Source organism: Herpailurus yagouaroundi, unplaced genomic scaffold, assembly GCF_014898765.1.
Source record: "Herpailurus yagouaroundi ecotype Mexico unplaced genomic scaffold, PumYag 142, whole genome shotgun sequence".
Lineage (NCBI taxonomy): Eukaryota > Metazoa > Chordata > Mammalia > Carnivora > Felidae > Herpailurus > Herpailurus yagouaroundi.
The window spans coordinates 43,491,004-43,508,454 of record NW_024412397.1 but is presented as its reverse complement, the minus strand read 5'-3'; the positions used below and the strand labels follow the sequence as shown (position 1 = coordinate 43,508,454).

The window sequence follows — 17,451 nt, the reverse complement described above, 5'->3', positions numbered from 1 at the left end:
AAGTACCATATTCATAGATTCCAGAGATTAGAACATGAACATATTTGGGGCAAATGACAACACTATTTGTCTATCATGTCACATGAAAAAACAAAAAAAGTGAAACTTCTAACAAAAATGGAAATCAATCTCTATGTATAACCTCAGAAATGACAGAAATTCTTGATTTCTATTAAATTTAGTGACAGATAAAGATATATAAATACACAATTATAAATGTGATAAGCAATTATAAGAAAAACATCAAATAATGAGGGGATGAATTGAAGATATAAGAAAAAGATAACAAATTGAAATTACAGGGACAAATATGTAACGTGTGAAAGGGAAAACTTATTCAAATTTAACAGCAGAGTAGGTACTAGAGTAGAAAATATGAGTAAATTTGCACATGTAGTGACAAACTATCCAAACTGCGGCTCAGAAAGGTAGAAACAAAAAGCTTGAAAAAATGAACAGGATTTCAGTGACTTATGGCAGAATATCATGTGATTCAATATATGTGTATTGAAGGACACGAGAAAGAGGAAAAGCATTTAACAAAATAGCAGCTAAAGAATTTCCAAGTGAAATTTTTTTTAAAAGTTAAACTCACAGATCCAAGAAATACAAAAACTTATTCAGGGTAACAGCAACTACAATAATACAACAAAATATAGCATAGGTAAATTGTTGAAACAACAATACAACAAAGTATAGTGTAGGTACATTGTTGAAAATCAATAATGAAGAGAGATTCTTTTTAAAAATTTTTTAATGTTTATTTATTTTTGAGAGAGAGAGACAAAGCGCGAGCAGGGGAGGGACGGAGAAGGAGACAGCTGAGCTGTCAGCACAGAGCCAGATGCAGCAGGGCTCCAACCCACAAACTGTGAGATCGTGACCCTAGCCGAAGTCCGACGCTACTCGCCCGGGCTGAGTCGACTGAGCCACCCAAGCGTCCCAGTTAGTAATAAAGAGAAATTCTTAGAGACAGTCAGAAAAAACAGACTACATATAAAGAGGAATAAGGACAATGACTACAGAAACTTTCACCACAATCTATGCTAGTCAGAAATCAATGGCGAGATATCTTTAAAGTACTAAAACAAAATATACTGTCAAGTTACAATTTTTGTTTTGTTTGGTTTGGTTTTTCAGTAAAAAAAAGAAAGGAAGAGAGCTGGATTTTTCAAACATTTAGAAACTAAATAAAGTTTTACATAAATCTCAAATGCAAATTCCAAGTTCAGAGAACTCTCAAGGGAAATCAGTAAATTAGCAAATTTGAACTGAATGAACAAAACCCTCATATTTAAATCTGTGGGATACTGCTTAAACAGAAGGAAATCTATAACATTAAAAACTTACATTGGGAAAGAACTGTTTACAGTTAGAAACTTAAGCTTACAACTCAAGAAACGAGAAAAAAAATAGCAAGGTAACACCGAGTAAGCAAAAGAAGGAAATAATAAAAATCAGAAGCTAATAAATTTGAAATAGAAAAAAAAAAAAGAAAATTCTATGAAACTATAAACCAATTCTTAAAGATCAATAAAATTGATCAGGAAAAAAAGAGAACATACAAATTAATATAAAAAATTAGAAAGCTGATGTCAGTACAAACTTCACAGAGTTAATAAAACATTTAAGAAGGCATAATGGTATACGTAGAAAATTCTGGAACATGGGGGTCTTGTGGATGTGATTAAGTGTGGCACTTTGAGATGGGCTTCTCCTGTTAGCCAGGTGGGCCTAATGTGATCACCAGTATCTATAAGTGAGACAGAAGAGTCAGAGGGAGGGCGCCTGTGTGGCTCAGTCGGATAAGCACTCAACTCCGGCTCAGGTCATGATCTCACAGCTTGTGAGTCCGAACCCTGCATTGGGCTGTGTGCTGACAGCTCAGAGCCTACAGCCTGCTTTGGATTCTGTGTTTCCCTCTCTTTCTGCCCCTCCCCCGCTCATGCTCTGTCTCTTTCTGTCTCTCAAAAATCAATAAACTTTAAAAAAAAAATAAAGAAGAGTTCGAGGCAGAATGATGCAGCATCGAGAAGACTCGACTGACCATTGCTGGCTTTGAAGATTGAAGAGGGCCACAAGCCAAGGAATGTTGACAGCCTCTAGAAACTGGAAACGGCAAGAGAATGGGAGTCTAGAGCCTCAGGAAGGAATACAGATGTGCTTACAGGAATAGATTGTACTCTGGTGAGTACTCCAGTAAAACCCATTCTGGATTTCTGGCTGGGAAGAATAAGATAATAAATTTGTATGTTTTTAAGACACCATGTTTTTATTATTGTCATTTTTATTTTATTACTAGCTAGAAAGACTTTTCATTATGCAAGTGTATTTCTTCCAAGAGTTGTCCTCATGTAATCTCAAGAGTCCTAAATATTAACTCCTTTAAAAAAAAAAAACTTCGTTTTTATTTTTCATTACTGTATTACTAAAAATCCTGGGCCATGAAGAGTTTGCCCAAATTCCGGGCAGTGAACTCTTTGAGGTTCTGGCCATAGGTGTTAATCTGGCCTAAAAGGAGCACAGATTTCCTGCTGTCAGGGCCTAGGATAGTATGAAGAGTCTGCACAGATTCTCCTCAGGGAGTGGGAGTCCTCAACTCTGGCGCTGCATATTCTCCTGCTGGAGATGCTGCTGATGCTGATGTTTCTGCTGCTGCTGTTTACTTGTGTTCCTCATGGATATGTTAGATTTAACTATATTTTGGCTCATTTATCCACTCTGTCCATCAGCAACTTTAAGCTAATACTGTGGCAAGTTGTTACAATGGCAAGAAACTAATGCAGAGATATAGATTTTTGTTATAGATTTATTTACTAATGTAGAAATAGACTTTGAAAAAGTTATAATGTGTTTTGAAGATTATGTGAAAACTGAAGACATTTGGGGATATGATTTCATTTGCACTCCCCACTTTTACGACCAGGGGAAAGAATAGGGAATTAAAAAAAATGTTCTTCTTTTTGTTTCCTTTGTTTTTTTATTGTTTTGAAGAAAGGTGGATAGAGTTCATTAGAGTTTTTCTAGAAGCAAGTAGGTGTGAAAGAAATTATATGAAGGATATACTATCATAGCAACCAGAAATGATTCTTTTTTTAAATTTTTTTTTACATTTATTCATTTTTGAGAGACAGAGAGAGACAGAGCACAAGCGGGGGAGGGGTAGAGAGAGAGGGAGACACAGAATGAGAAGCAGGCTCCAGGCTCTGAGCTGTCAGCACAGAGCCCGACGCGGGGCTAGAACTCACGAGCTGTGAGATCATGAGGTGAGCCGAAGTCGGACACCTAACCAACTGAGCCACCCAGGTGCCCCCAGAAATGATTCTTAAAATGAGAAGTAAATGACTTTTTAAAACATTTTCTTTTCCTTTTTATTTTATTTTTTATTATTTTAATTCCAGTATAATTAACATACCATGTCATATTAGTTTCAGATGTATAGTATAGTGATTCAGCAATTTTGTACATTACTTATCACGATAAGTATACTCTTAAACCCGTTTTCCTAATTCACCCATTCCCCCCCCCCCCGCCGTAACTGCCAATTTGTTCTCTATACTTAAGAGTCTGTTTTTTGGTTATCTCATTGTTTCTTTCTTTCTTTGTTTTGTTCCTTAAATTCCACACATGAGTGAAATGACATGGCATTTGTCTTTCTCCAACTAATTCATTTCACTTAGCATCATACCCTCTAGATCTAGCCATGTTATTGCAAATGGCAATATCCCATTCTTTTTTATGGCTGAATAATATTTCATTCTCTCTCTTTCTTGGTAGGTAGGTAGATAGATAGATAGATAGATAGATAGATAGATAAATAGATACGGTATATCTCTATATATAGACCACACCTTTATCCATTAATCTTAATCCATTTAAGCAACGGACATGGGTTGCTTCCATAATTTGGCTATTGAAATCATACTGCAATAAACATAGGGGTGCATATATTTTTTCGCATTAGTGTTTTCTTATTCTTTGGGTAAATACCCAGTCATGGAATAACTGGATCATATGGTAATTCTATTGTTAACATTTTTGAGGAAAATACTGAGTTTTGTGGAAAACATTCTATTGTTTTCTACAATGGCTGTGTCAGTTTGCATTCCCTCCAGCAGTGCAGGAGGGTTTGCTTTTCTCCACATCCTCGCCAACACTTGTTTCTTATGTTTTTAATTTTAATTTTAATTCTGACAGGTGGGAGGTAATATCTCATTGTGTTTTTGATTTGCTCTTCTCTAATGATTAGTGATAAACATCTTTTCATTTATCTGTTGGACATATGTCCTCTGCCCATTTTTTAATTAATTTGAGTGTGTGTTTTTTTGGTTTGTTTTTTTTGGTTTGGTTTGGTTTTGGATTTTGTGTGTGTGTGTGTTGAATTGTATAAGTTCTTTATATATTTTGGATCCTAACCTATTCTTGGATATATCATTTGCAAATATCTTCTCCCATTCAGTGGGTTGTCTTTTGTTTTGTTGATTGTTTCCTTTGTTGTGCAGAAACTTTATTTTGATGTAGTTTATTTTTTGCATTTGTTTCTATTGCCTTAGGAGACACACGTAAAAAATGTTGCTACTCCCAAGGTCAGAGACATTACTGTCTATGCTCTCTTTAAGGTTTTTAAGGGTTTTAATATTTTCAGGTCTCACATTTAGGTCCTTAATCCTTTTGAGTTTATTTTTGTGTATGGTATAAGAAAGTGGTCCAGTTTCATTCTTTTACATATAGTTGTCCCATTTTCTCAGCACCATTTTTTGAAGAGTACATGACTATTCTGAGAAAAGTATACTGGAGATAAAATTGAAGGTGTTTCATAATAATATGTTCTACCAATTTATTTTGTAAATATCCCAGAGTTCAAATTTCTATTCCAGAAGCTCATCTGGAATATAACTGGTGTATATTATGAATGTAAAGGGGTAAACATTTGACTACTATTTTCTGGAGTTCTTAAAAAATAATTTTCAAGCTTCATTTTGATATTTGTAAAACATAGCATACATATTATGGGTTGAATAGATTTATGATGATGGCTTTGATGATTATTAAATTATAGAACAGTATTTTATTTAAAAAATAACAGGGAAGTTGTATTTACAAAGGCTGGCTTTAAATTCAGGTGCTTTCAATCAGCAATTTGACTTTGAGTATTTTGCAAATGTACCTAATTTGAGGGGCAGTATGGAAGTATCTTGAAGGAAATTAACCATGTGTTCCCTTTATAAAGAGTTGTTTGCACAGTAATTCAAATTAAAATATATATATATACAGTAAGATTAATTTTGTATAACTGTATACTGACATCTGCTACTTTTAATGATTTTTGTATGTCAGCAATTAAACATGCACCTCCCCCATGTTTATAGTAGTATTATTTACGATAACCAAATGATGGAAGCAGCCCAAGGGTCCATTGATAGAAGAATGGATAAAGAAGATGTGGTTGGTATATATCTACAATGGAATATTATTTAGCCATAAAAAATAATGAAATCTTGCCACTTGCAACAACATGGATGGAGCTAGAGAATAATGCTAAGCAAAACAAGTCAGTCAAAGACAAATGCCATATGATTTCACTCAATGTGTGGAATTTAAGAAACAAAACAAACTGCAAAGGAAAAACAACAGCAAAAACACAGAGAGACAACTCAAGAAACACACTCTTAACTGTAGAGAACAAACTGATGGTTACCAGAGGGGAAGTAGGTGGCAGGATGGGTGAAACAGGTAAAGAGGATTAGGAGTACACTTGATGAGCACTGAGTAATGTATAGAATGGTTGAATCACTATACTGTACACCTGAAACTAATATAACACCATACATTAACTATACTGGGGAAAAAAGAGCTGTTTCCATGTGATTTTAAAGTTTTGGCACTTTTTTTTTCTTTCCAACTCAGCTAACAAACTATGAGCCTAATCCATACAAGGAAGGATAAAGGTTTGCATAAACAGATCTTATCAGTTTGTTGGTTGGATTTCTTTAGTAGGACAAGAATATTTTATTTCACTGCAAAGTGCAGTATTATTGCCTAAAAAATGAAGGCTGTTTTTAAAATAATTCAACTCCATGCAAATGGCTAAAGCCTTCAGAAAATATTGGAACATGAGAGTTTGCCTTAAAAATGTTGGGATATTGTCAGTTGATGAAGGTAAATGAATATCCTAGATGATTACAAATACCACTTTGTGTTTAGTGTAACATTATCAGTTACATAAATCATCATTGCTATGCAAAGCAGATTGAATAAAGCAAGTGCCATTACATATTTTTGCTTTACATCATTAGTAATGGGAAATGAATTTGACATGATGTCTTTAATTCCATATTAAGTTGACCATGCATTCAATATGACAATTTATATATGTAGATAAACTCCTTGAGTTTAATAAACTTAAAATATTGCAATTTTGATCTGAACTTATATTGTTCACAAAAGACAGCATAATGTAAATTATCTGAGCCCAAACTCTACTTTGACTTTAAATTAAGCAAATTCAAACCTCATTAATTTGATCATATTCCTTAAGATACTATTAAATTATTTCTTTGGTAATATAAACTTTACTCTGACTAGCCAGATGGAAATTTCCTCTAAGTATAGGATTCAAAAACAATGAGATTTTAGACAGTGTGTAAATTTGGTCTTCAACTGAAAACCTTTTTTCTTCTGTCTGAATTAAATGGAATCAGCATTATCTGTAGAAGCTTAAGGTCAACCTTCTATATTGGAATACATGAGAGACACAGAGAATGTCCCAAATGTTTGCCTTAATTTATCTATTTGTTTCCATCTGATGCCAAAAATTTTACCACTGAGGTTTCATTGTTTTATTAGAGGATGGAATTTCTATTAAAATGCCAGTATAAACTTTCAAATATTTCTTCATTTAAGTTTTAATATAGATGAATTTATGTAAATCTTTCTAATTAACCACTGCATTAAACAAATTTTGACAAGAATGTTGAGAATATAGGACAAAGAGAACAGATTTATGAGAAACCGTGAACTGCAAGATTTCTGAAGACCTGAATCATATTATGAGCATTTAAAAAGTGAATAACTTGGGGATCCTGGGTAGCTCAGTAGGTTACGTGTCTGACTTCAGCTCAGGTAATGATCTCACGGTTCTTGAGTTTGAGCCCCACATCGGGTTCTGTGCTGACAGCTGGGAGCCTGGAGCCTGCTTCAGATTCTGTGTCTCCTTCACTCTTTGCCTCTCCCCTGCTCATGCTCCAACTCTCTTTCTCTCAAAAATAAACAGACATTAAACATTTTTTATGTGAATAACTTTGGATAATATCTCCCTATGGTTATTGGCAATGTATTTTCGTGTCTGGCCAAAGAACCAATGTTATTTCATAATATTGCATGCTTTTGAATATTACTACCATTTCTAAAGCAGTATCTATGACAGACATCAACAGTATTTCTCCAGTATCCCTAGTCCTTTCTTTTTAAAATAAAGTACCCCATTACATGGACATAATGATGCATAGATAGTGGAAAACACCTACAGCAATTACACAAAAGATGAAGAGAAAGGGATTAAAGCAAACCACTACAAAAAGTAAATCACAAAGGAAGACAGTAAGAGAGGAGGGGAAAAAATGAACTACAAAAAATACACAAAAGCAAATAAAGAAATGGCAATAGTAAGTCAAATCCTCACCTATCAATAATTGCTTTAAATGTAAGAAACTACATTTTCCAATCAAAATGCAAAAAGTAGTTGAATGAATTAAAGAACAATATCCAACAAAATGCTATATACAAGAGATTCATTTTAGCTTTAAGGATGTGAAAGTATTCCATGAAAATAGTAACCAAGAGAGGAGTTGCTATATTTATATCAAATAAAATAGATTTTCAATCAAATTTAGTTATAAGAGACAAGGCATTATACAATGATAAAGTGGTCAATTCATCAAAAGGATATAATAATGGAATATATCTATATAGATATATAGATATAGGTATAGATATAGATATCCATCTATAATTGGAGCGCCTAAATATTTACAAGAAATATTAACAAAACTTAAGGAGAAATAGACAGCGATACAATAATACTAAGGAACTTAATACCCCACTTTCAACATTGGCTAGATCATCCAGAAAGAAAGTTAATAAGAAAACAGTATATCTAAATAACTCTATAGATCAAATGGACCTAACAGACATATATAGAGCATGCCATCCTACAGTACCAGAATATACATTCTTCTCAATAGCACATGAAACATTATTTTGTAAATATGTCACATGTTGGGTCACAAAGCAAGCCATGATCAATTTATGAATATTGAAATTACAGCTAGTATCTTTTCTGACCACAGTGGTATGAAACTAGAAATTAATAATGTATGGAAAACTGAAAACTTCACAAACAAGTGATTGTCGAACACCACAATCCTGAACAACCAATGGGTGAACATAGAAATCAAAAGTTAAATCAGAAAGTGAGACTCTTAAAAACTGAGAACAAACTGAGGGTTGATGGGGGGTGGGAGGGAGGGGAGGGTGGGTGGTGGGTATTGAGGAGGGCCCTGTAGGGATGAGCACTGGGTGTTGTATGGAAACCAATTTGACAATAAATTTCATATATTGAAAAAAAAAGAAAAAAAAAGAAAGTATCTTGACATAAAACAACAACAACAAAAGGAAGTATCTAGAGATAAATTAAATGAAAACACAACATATCAAAAATTAAGAGATGCAGCAAAAGCAACTCTAAAAGGGAAGTTTAGGGGCACCTGAGTGACTGAGTCAGTTAAGTGTCTGACTCTTGATTTCAGCTCAGGTCACAATCTCATGGTTTGTGAGTTTGAGCCCTGCCTCAGGCTCTGCGCTGACAGTGTGGAGCCTGGGTGGGATTCTCTCTCTCTCTCCCTCTCTCTCTGCCCCTTCCCCACTCACACACACTCTCTCTTTCTATTTCTCTCTTAAAAATGAATAAATAAACTTGGAAATAAATTTGGAAATGCTAGAAATACAGAGGATGGGAATGTATCTCAAACTGATTATGGTGACTGATATTACATTTGTTTCTAAATTTTATTTAATGTTTTTTAAATTTATTAAACATGGGTCACCTCATATTTAAAGCACCTTAGAACTATTAGACTGATGCTTTTTTCCTTATTAATAATAGCATTTGCTAAAATGCACCAACCTAAACAAAGATTATCCCATACTTACTGATATTTTCCTTTAAAAAGTTGGGATATTTTATATTCAGTAATATGTTGGCCAGGAACATTTCCTAAAGGTGGATAAACTATTTACCACTAAAAGTTACTTGATTAGGTGAAAAATAAATTGACTATAATAGGAATGAAGAAATTATGTTAGACATCAGACTAAAATGTGCTCAATCTTCCTCAATGTATTATTCTCTATGTGATATAACATAGGTCTGGAAGACTGTTCCTGGAGAATACATGCCAATAAGCAAATCTCCAAAGGATTTCATAGCTGAATACTTTACCTCAAAATTCTCAAACTGTCCTCCAAAGAAGACATCCGGATATCTAACAGACACATGAAAAGATGCTCAACATCGCTCATCATCAGGGAAATACAAATCAAAACTACACTGAGATACCAACTCACGCTGGTCAGAGTGGCTAAAATTAGCAACTCAGGAAACAACAGATGTTGGTGAGGATGTGGAGTAAGGGGAACTGTCGTGCACTGTTGGTGGGAATGCAATCTGGTGCATCCTTTCTGGAAAACAGTGTTGAGGTTCCTCAAAAAAATTAAAGATAGAATTACCCTATGATCCAGCAATAACACTATTAGTTATCCAAAGGATACAGGAGTGCTGATTCATAGGGGCACATGTACCCCATTGTTTATAGCAGTGTTATCAACAATAGCCAAATTATGGAAAGAGCCCAAATGTCCATCAACTGATGAATGGATAAAGAAGATGTGGTTATATACACAATGGAATACTACTTGACAATGAGAAAGAATGAAATCTTGATATTTGCAACAATGTGGGTGAAACTGGAGGGTATTATACAAGAGCACACTATATACATTGTATGTTAGCTAACCTGACAATAATAAATTTATATCATTATATAATATATATTATATTATATTATATTATATTATATTATATTATATTATATATTATTACATATAAGATGTCCTATTATGCTTTTCTTTTTTCAATCCTTTAATTAATTATGTCATTTTGTTGTCAAATATATATGTATATATATATACACATATATACATTTATTTATTTATTTATTGTCAAGTTAGCTAACATACAGTGTAATCTTGGCTTCAGGAGTAGCTTCCCATGATTCATCACTTACATACAAGACCCAGTGCTCATCCCAACAAGTAGCCTCCTCAATGCCCATCACCCATTTTCCCCAGCCCCATCAACTCTCAGGTTTTTCTCTGTATTTAAGAGTCTCTTATGGTTTGCGTCCCTCTCTGTATCTTATTTTTCCTTCCTTTCTCCTATGGTGTCTTTAAGTTTCCCAAATTCCACATATGAGTGAAAATATATGATATTTGTCTTTCTCTGACCGACTTATTTCCCTTATCATAATATCCTCCAGTTCCATCCATGTTGTTGCAAATGGCAAGATTTCATTCATTTCCATTGTCGAATTGTATTCCATTATATACAGCCCCTATCATGGGGAGTCTGGGTGGCTTAGTCGGTTAAGCATTTGACTTTGGCTCAGGTCATGATATCACGGTTTGTGGATTTGAGTCCTGCATCAATCTCTGTGCTGACAGCCTGGAGCCTGCTTCAGATTCTGTCTCCTTCTCTCTATGTTCCTCCTCAACTTGCTTTCTGTCTCTCTCTCAAAAATAATAAACGTTTTTTTTTTTAATTTTTTTTTTCAACGTTTATTTATTTTTGGGACAGAGAGAGACAGAGCATGAACGGGGGAGGGGCAGAGAGAGAGGGAGACACAGAATCGGAAACAGGCTCCAGGCTCTGAGCCATCAGCCCAGAGCCTGACGCGGGGCTCGAACTCACAGACCGCGAGATCGTGACCTGGCTGAAGTCGGACGCCCAACCGACTGCGCCACCCAGGCCCCCCAAAAATAATAAACGTTTTCAAAAAATCTAAAAATGTATTTAAAATAAATACCCTATTCATTAATGTAACATTAATTTAAATATCAATATTATTAATTTGGTGAGAAATTGTTTACATCATAAATAATAAAGTCAGTAATTGCTAAATTGTAAGTGTATAAAATTGATGTGTAAATAATGAAGAAAATCCTTGATTAATTGATTCCAGATCTCATACTCTTATCCAGTTATTTTTATTCACATTCTGAAGCAAGTCAGGCTCATACTGATAAATGTTAAAGAATAAACTAGAGCTCTATTGACAATTATTAAATTGACATTTTCTCTATGCCAGAAAATTCAACTATTACAACAAATAAACTAAGACTTCTTGAATCTGTGATCAACACAAGATGGCCCAAAGAAAATGGCCCTTATTTTTCCCCAAAAGTATCTAACAACATCCAAGCCCACCAAAAGGCACTTTTTTTTTAAAGTAGGGACATCCTGAATTTTATTTAACACCAAAGTAACTTATCTTGGACAAGAAATATCTCCTTTTTCAGGTTAACTTGATCTCAGGAACAAGCTGAGCTATAATAGTGCTACCAACCCTGTGTTCTCCCTTTTATTCCTCCATCGTCTGGCTCTCATTTATGCCCTGCCAGGAATTTCTTTTTCGAATACATTATTCTCTCTTTTCCTGATCTGTGTCTCCTCTCTTCTTTCTTGCATTAGCCTCTCTAGAGAAATGATTCCAACAGCCAGCCCTGAAAATGTCTAATGGCTAAAGTAGTTTTTGTGTACTAAATGGCTGAAGTGGTTATTTGGTGGAAGCATTTAAATCCCATCTGCTGGGAATAAATAGATTCATAGAATTGTATTTTGTGCAGATAAGACTTTATTTCTAGTTTTCTATGTAAATTTAAAGAAGCAAAGTCTGTAAACTAAATGTAAGTTGATGCAGATTCTTAACATTGAATTGCTGCATGTTGAAATATATTCGAGGATGGAAATCCATAAAAGACTATTTTTTTTAATGTTTTTTTACTCAATAGCTGACTAGCTATCAAGGGGAAAAAAAGTATATTAAAAGCCAAGTATGAGCTCAGGGATGGTTTCAATTGAGTTCACAATTGAAAATGCAGAAATTATATATGCAGGTTTTAAGAAATACTGTCTTCATTCATGAATTTGATATTTCTGGCATTAAAATATTTAAAGAAAGTGATTTAAATGATTTAGTATTTCTATAGTTGTCAAATTGAAAAACAAAATTATATTACTGATATTCCTTCAACCTGCCTAACTTTTTAAAAATGGTTAAAACCAATTCATTACATGGTGATGAAAACTGTAATTCTTATTTTATCCAAAATATAAAAAGAACTGTTAAAATTCAATAATTAGAAAACAAACAACCTGATTTAGAAAATGGGCAATGACCTTTTATTTGCAAATAAGCATATTAAAAGATGCTCCACATCATAAGTCATGAGGGAAATAACAGTTAAAAGAACTAGGTACCACTACAAACATATTAGAATGCTCTATATCTGAATACTGACAACACCAAATACTGAGGAGGTTATAGAGGTATAGGGGCTTTCATTCATTGCTAGTGGGAATGCGAAATGGTATAGCCACTTTGGAAGACAGTTTGGCAGTTTCTTACAAAACCAAACATACTCTTACCATACAATCCAGCAATCAAGCTCCTTGGTGTTACCCAAATGAGTTGAAAATTTATGTTCACAGAAAACAAACAAAACAAAACAAAACAAAACAAAAAACTCAAAAAGCAAAACACCTGCACATGGGTGTTTATAACAGCTTTATTTAATGAAAAGACTTAGACATAACCAAGATATCCTACAGTAGGTGAATGGATAAATAAACTGTGATACATTCAGACAAGGGAATACTATTCGGTGCTAAAATGAATGACTTTATAAAGTTATAAAAAGACATGGGTGGAAACTTAAATGCATATTACTGAGTGAAAAAAGCCAATCTGAAAAGGGTACATAATGCATGATTCAAACTAATATTATAGGAAAGGCAAAACTGTGGAGACAATAAAAAAGATCAGTAGTTACAGGCGATCTGAGAACAGATGAATAGAGAGAGCAAAGAAGATTTTAGGACAGTGGAGAAACTGTAGGATGCCATAATGATGGATATATCATTATACATTTGCCCAAATACACTGAATGTATAACAATAAGTGAATTGTAATGTAAACTATGGACTTAGGGTTAGTATTAATATATGTTCATCAATTGTTGACAGCGGGGAATGTTATGCAGGGGATATTGGGAAATCTCTGTATTCACCCCTCAATTTTGCTGTGGACTTTAAACTGTCCTAACAAACTAAAATCTTAATTAAAAACTGTGGTTTGCACGTAGAAAAAAGTATAACCTTACATCTAATATACTATCTTAAATAATAAGAAATTTATGTAGATATAACTTACATGCCTTAAAGGAATTTTTATGCCACTTTTATAATATCAAAAATAGAAAAAAATATATAAATGTTAATACTACAGAATGACATTTAAAATATTTTATATTAATAAAACATATTACTTTACAATCATTAAAAATCTGTCTGGTGACAGATGGTGACTACACTTTAGGTGAGCACTGAGTAATACATAGAATTTTTGAATCAGTATGTTGTACACCGAGGATTAATATAGCATTGTACATTAATTATACATCAATTTTTAAAAAAGGTATTGTTTTAAATTTTTGAGGACTTGGCACAACTCTTCCTGAAAAATTTAAAAAAATAAGCATCAAATTTTACGTAGTCAGATGTACTTTTATGTACTTTTGCATACATGCACTCTTGTATGTATACACTTGTGCATATTTTCAAATGTTTACATATTGCATATATGTTACTTTTATAATTTTAATACATATTAAGAGTGCTGTAATTATCAAAAATTCCAAAGAAAAATATTTTGTAGATTACTCCCAATTTAAAACATTATAGTCAATCTAAAATAAATGTATTATATTTTCTTAAAGCAGATGCATTAATCCATTTATTCAAAGGCATACTGCATATATTACCAGTATTCAAAACACCAAGAGGGTCAAAGAGAAGGATAAGGAGCCACATATCACCGACAACAGCAATCACTCTCCTCTGCCTTCCCAAAACACACACCATGCTCACAATCTCCACCAGAATAATGTTGAATAATGTTTTAGGAAAAACAAATATGAATATTAATATCTGGAGATTTACATTTATATTTTAGTGTCTTGGTTTAGGGTTTTAATCTAAATTCATGCATTATATTCTCTACTACAGCATAATATAATATAATATAATATAATATAATATAATATAATATGTAATAAATGAGTAACTTATTTTAAAAATAAAAGTAATTAAAAGTTGTTATTCAAACAGTATTATTTAGGGTTGACTAAACAATATCCTGTGCTGTTCTAGAGAATTCACCATTTTTCCACATGTAATCTCTGTCTTAATAAAGTCAGATATATGAAAATCTGAATTAAAAAACCTAAAAGAGGCATACTAATTATTTCAAAGAAGGTTTCTGGTGGCAATTTTACAGGTGGTATCTGTTTATTTGTAGCCTATTAAGCACTGTCAGTGAAATTCATGAACATATTAGGTACTCTTTTAATTGGAAACTAACCAAGTACCAATACAACCATCTATAAAATTTAAATTCCAGATTTGACTGAAAAGAATTTTGTTTATGAAACAATTTGGCACAATTTTTTTTGGAATCCTCTTATTGTATAGACTAAAATTTTAAAATATATCAATATGGAATCTACATACGTAATAAATGAATATAGAATAGTCATTTAATTTTAATTTTGCTATTTCTCACAGAAGAGTTATTTGATATTTTGTGTTATAAAATCCAATTGAGTCTCCTCAGTACAATGTGTGAGAATAACCATGGGTTAATGAAGGAATTGATCAATTTGCTAGTTAATCCATAGTATATGGGAAAGTAGCTATTAGGGAAACCATGGAAAGAACAGCTGGTCTGCTCATTGGAAAAAAAAAATCTTATTTACTGGGTTCATTCCAAAGATGCTAAATAACTACAAAGTCCCCAGGTGCACTGGTGGTGGTTGTTTCCTTTACAATCATTCTGAACTGTGGTGTAGTTTTAATGGAATCATATGGGCAATATTTATTGCCCAAATTGGACAGTACTCCCTATATACAAATCATATTCAGCACAAATGAAAATCTTCAAGTATTGTTCAGTCAATGATATTCTGATTACTGAACAGCTGCAATGAATTTTTTCATTTGTCATATATTGTATCCTTTTATTTCTTTTAAAATACATAATCCTTATAAATATAATAAAAATAAACATGAGAAACATTATAATATCCAAAATGCAGAGATTGTTGCTTACGGTACACCTACTATTTACTATGCTACTCAATGACAAATATAAATGTACAATTTTTATAGTAATCACTTAAATACTTTTCCCCTTATTTATTTTGCCACTCATTCTTAAAAAAACAATTCAAATATAAGGATGAGTTCCAATTTTAATAGATTTAAATGAAATCATTGTTTCTTCTGATTTCATAGATTTTTGTAGATGTTTTCTTCTGATTCATCCTTATGGAACTTTTTGTTCTTACAAACGAAATAACAAAACCAGCAGAGTCTCTCCATACAATAAAAAGTTAATGTTTCTTCTAATTGTTTTTGTAACAGTAGTAGTGAATTACTAAGTAAGTGCAATTTTTTGTGCCTATACATATATGAAACATGCATTGTACTTCTAGGGGCTACTGTTCACAAAGCTTTCAAACAGTATCCCTTCTTTTGTAAAAGTACATAGTTCTCAATTAAGGATACTACCGGGTTAGTACAATAACCTGAAGCAATCTATGATAGATCTATACTATACTCAGATAACTTTAATGAATTATAGATGTTTATGCAGACAGAGCCTAGAGATAGGTCTCATGTAGTATCTACTTGTAGTCAAGGCTGAAATTTCTAGAGCCCAGCTAGGGCTGTATAGAGATAATTTCATGAAGGATCTCTGCCTAAAATTCTAATGTCATTCTTTTCATGCGTTGTGTGTGTGTGTGTGTGTGTGTGTGTGTGTGTGTGCGTGTGCATTGTGTGTATGTTGCCAATAAAGGGTCCACCAGGAATGGGCCATATCAAATGACCAGTGTCAAATAATATGACTAATGTTACAATTTAATAGCTCTACACACAGTCTTTGAACCATGGCCATATTTATTATATAGTCCTGCCTATTTTGCAACGCTCTCCCCATTTCAACAGAGACATTCTTCATCTTAAGTGTTTATGCTAATCAACTCATAATGTACAATCATTCTAGACTTGCAATTATCAAACTACAAAACATTGCTTTACATAAAACTGTACACTGATAATGTAGAAGCGATTAATCTCTCTAGTATTGTTCATTTGTTGCTATGGAAATAGTGTTCCCATACAGAGCTATTAGTAAACATTATATTAAGATTTCTGCCAGGGACAGAGTCAACCCTGGCAAACTCTGCAACAAATCCAAAGCAGTATTATTGCAGTCATGCTCTGCCATGCATACATACATCAGAGTGTGCTTTTTAATAGTAGGATTTTGTTTCAGTGAAAAAATAAAATTTATTTCTATTATAAAGCATACCAATAGACAATTGACCACCTACTGGTATTTATTGGGAATGAACACAATTAAAATGTATAAATAATTTTATAAATACAAATAACTTTTATTTTCTTATTTTTTTCAAGATGAAATTTTATATATGTTCTTACTAAAGTTGAATGTTTCTTTTAATACAACGAACAGTTGCCACATTTCTTGCTTTTGAATTTAAAATAAAAATGTAGCTCTAACAGCGCAGACCAGCCGGGGACCACCTACCCTGACTTCTTTGAGAAATGCATCGTATTGTTTACACCAAAAAAAAATAAATAAATAAATAAAAATAAAAAATAAAAAAAAAATAAAAAAATAAAAAAAAATAAAAATAAAATAAAAATGTAACTCTTTTCTTTCTAGAAATGGGTGATACTGAAGTAATGTTAATTTTTGATTAAAATAATGCAACACATCATATATTAGCTTGTTAGAAGGGGCAGAATCTCATGATCATATACAACGCATTTGGTCACATTTGACTGAAATGACATGTGGGCTGAAATAGTTTACCTATTTCCATTAGGACTCATAACAACATATTTCTGTAAATATATTCCATTCATGGCACAAAGTGAAGAAAAATATTTTAAATTGCCATGAAATATACCTAGCTGTCAGAAAAGCTAGGTTACATGAAATTTGTCTCTAAACAAATATATATTCA

General features: G+C 32.8%; 1 long non-coding RNA gene across 1 annotated transcript; it reads right to left on the bottom strand.

The window, feature by feature from the left end:
• Window positions 1-2,690: 2,690 nt before the first annotated feature.
• LOC121032653 (uncharacterized) lies at window positions 2,691-10,049 on the bottom strand. Its single transcript, XR_005791416.1, has 3 exons — window positions 10,040-10,049; window positions 8,110-8,114; window positions 2,691-2,742 (listed from the first exon to the last, which is right to left on the bottom strand). It is a non-coding gene; the product is annotated as an uncharacterized LOC121032653 (long non-coding RNA).
• Window positions 10,050-17,451: the final 7,402 nt, after the last annotated feature.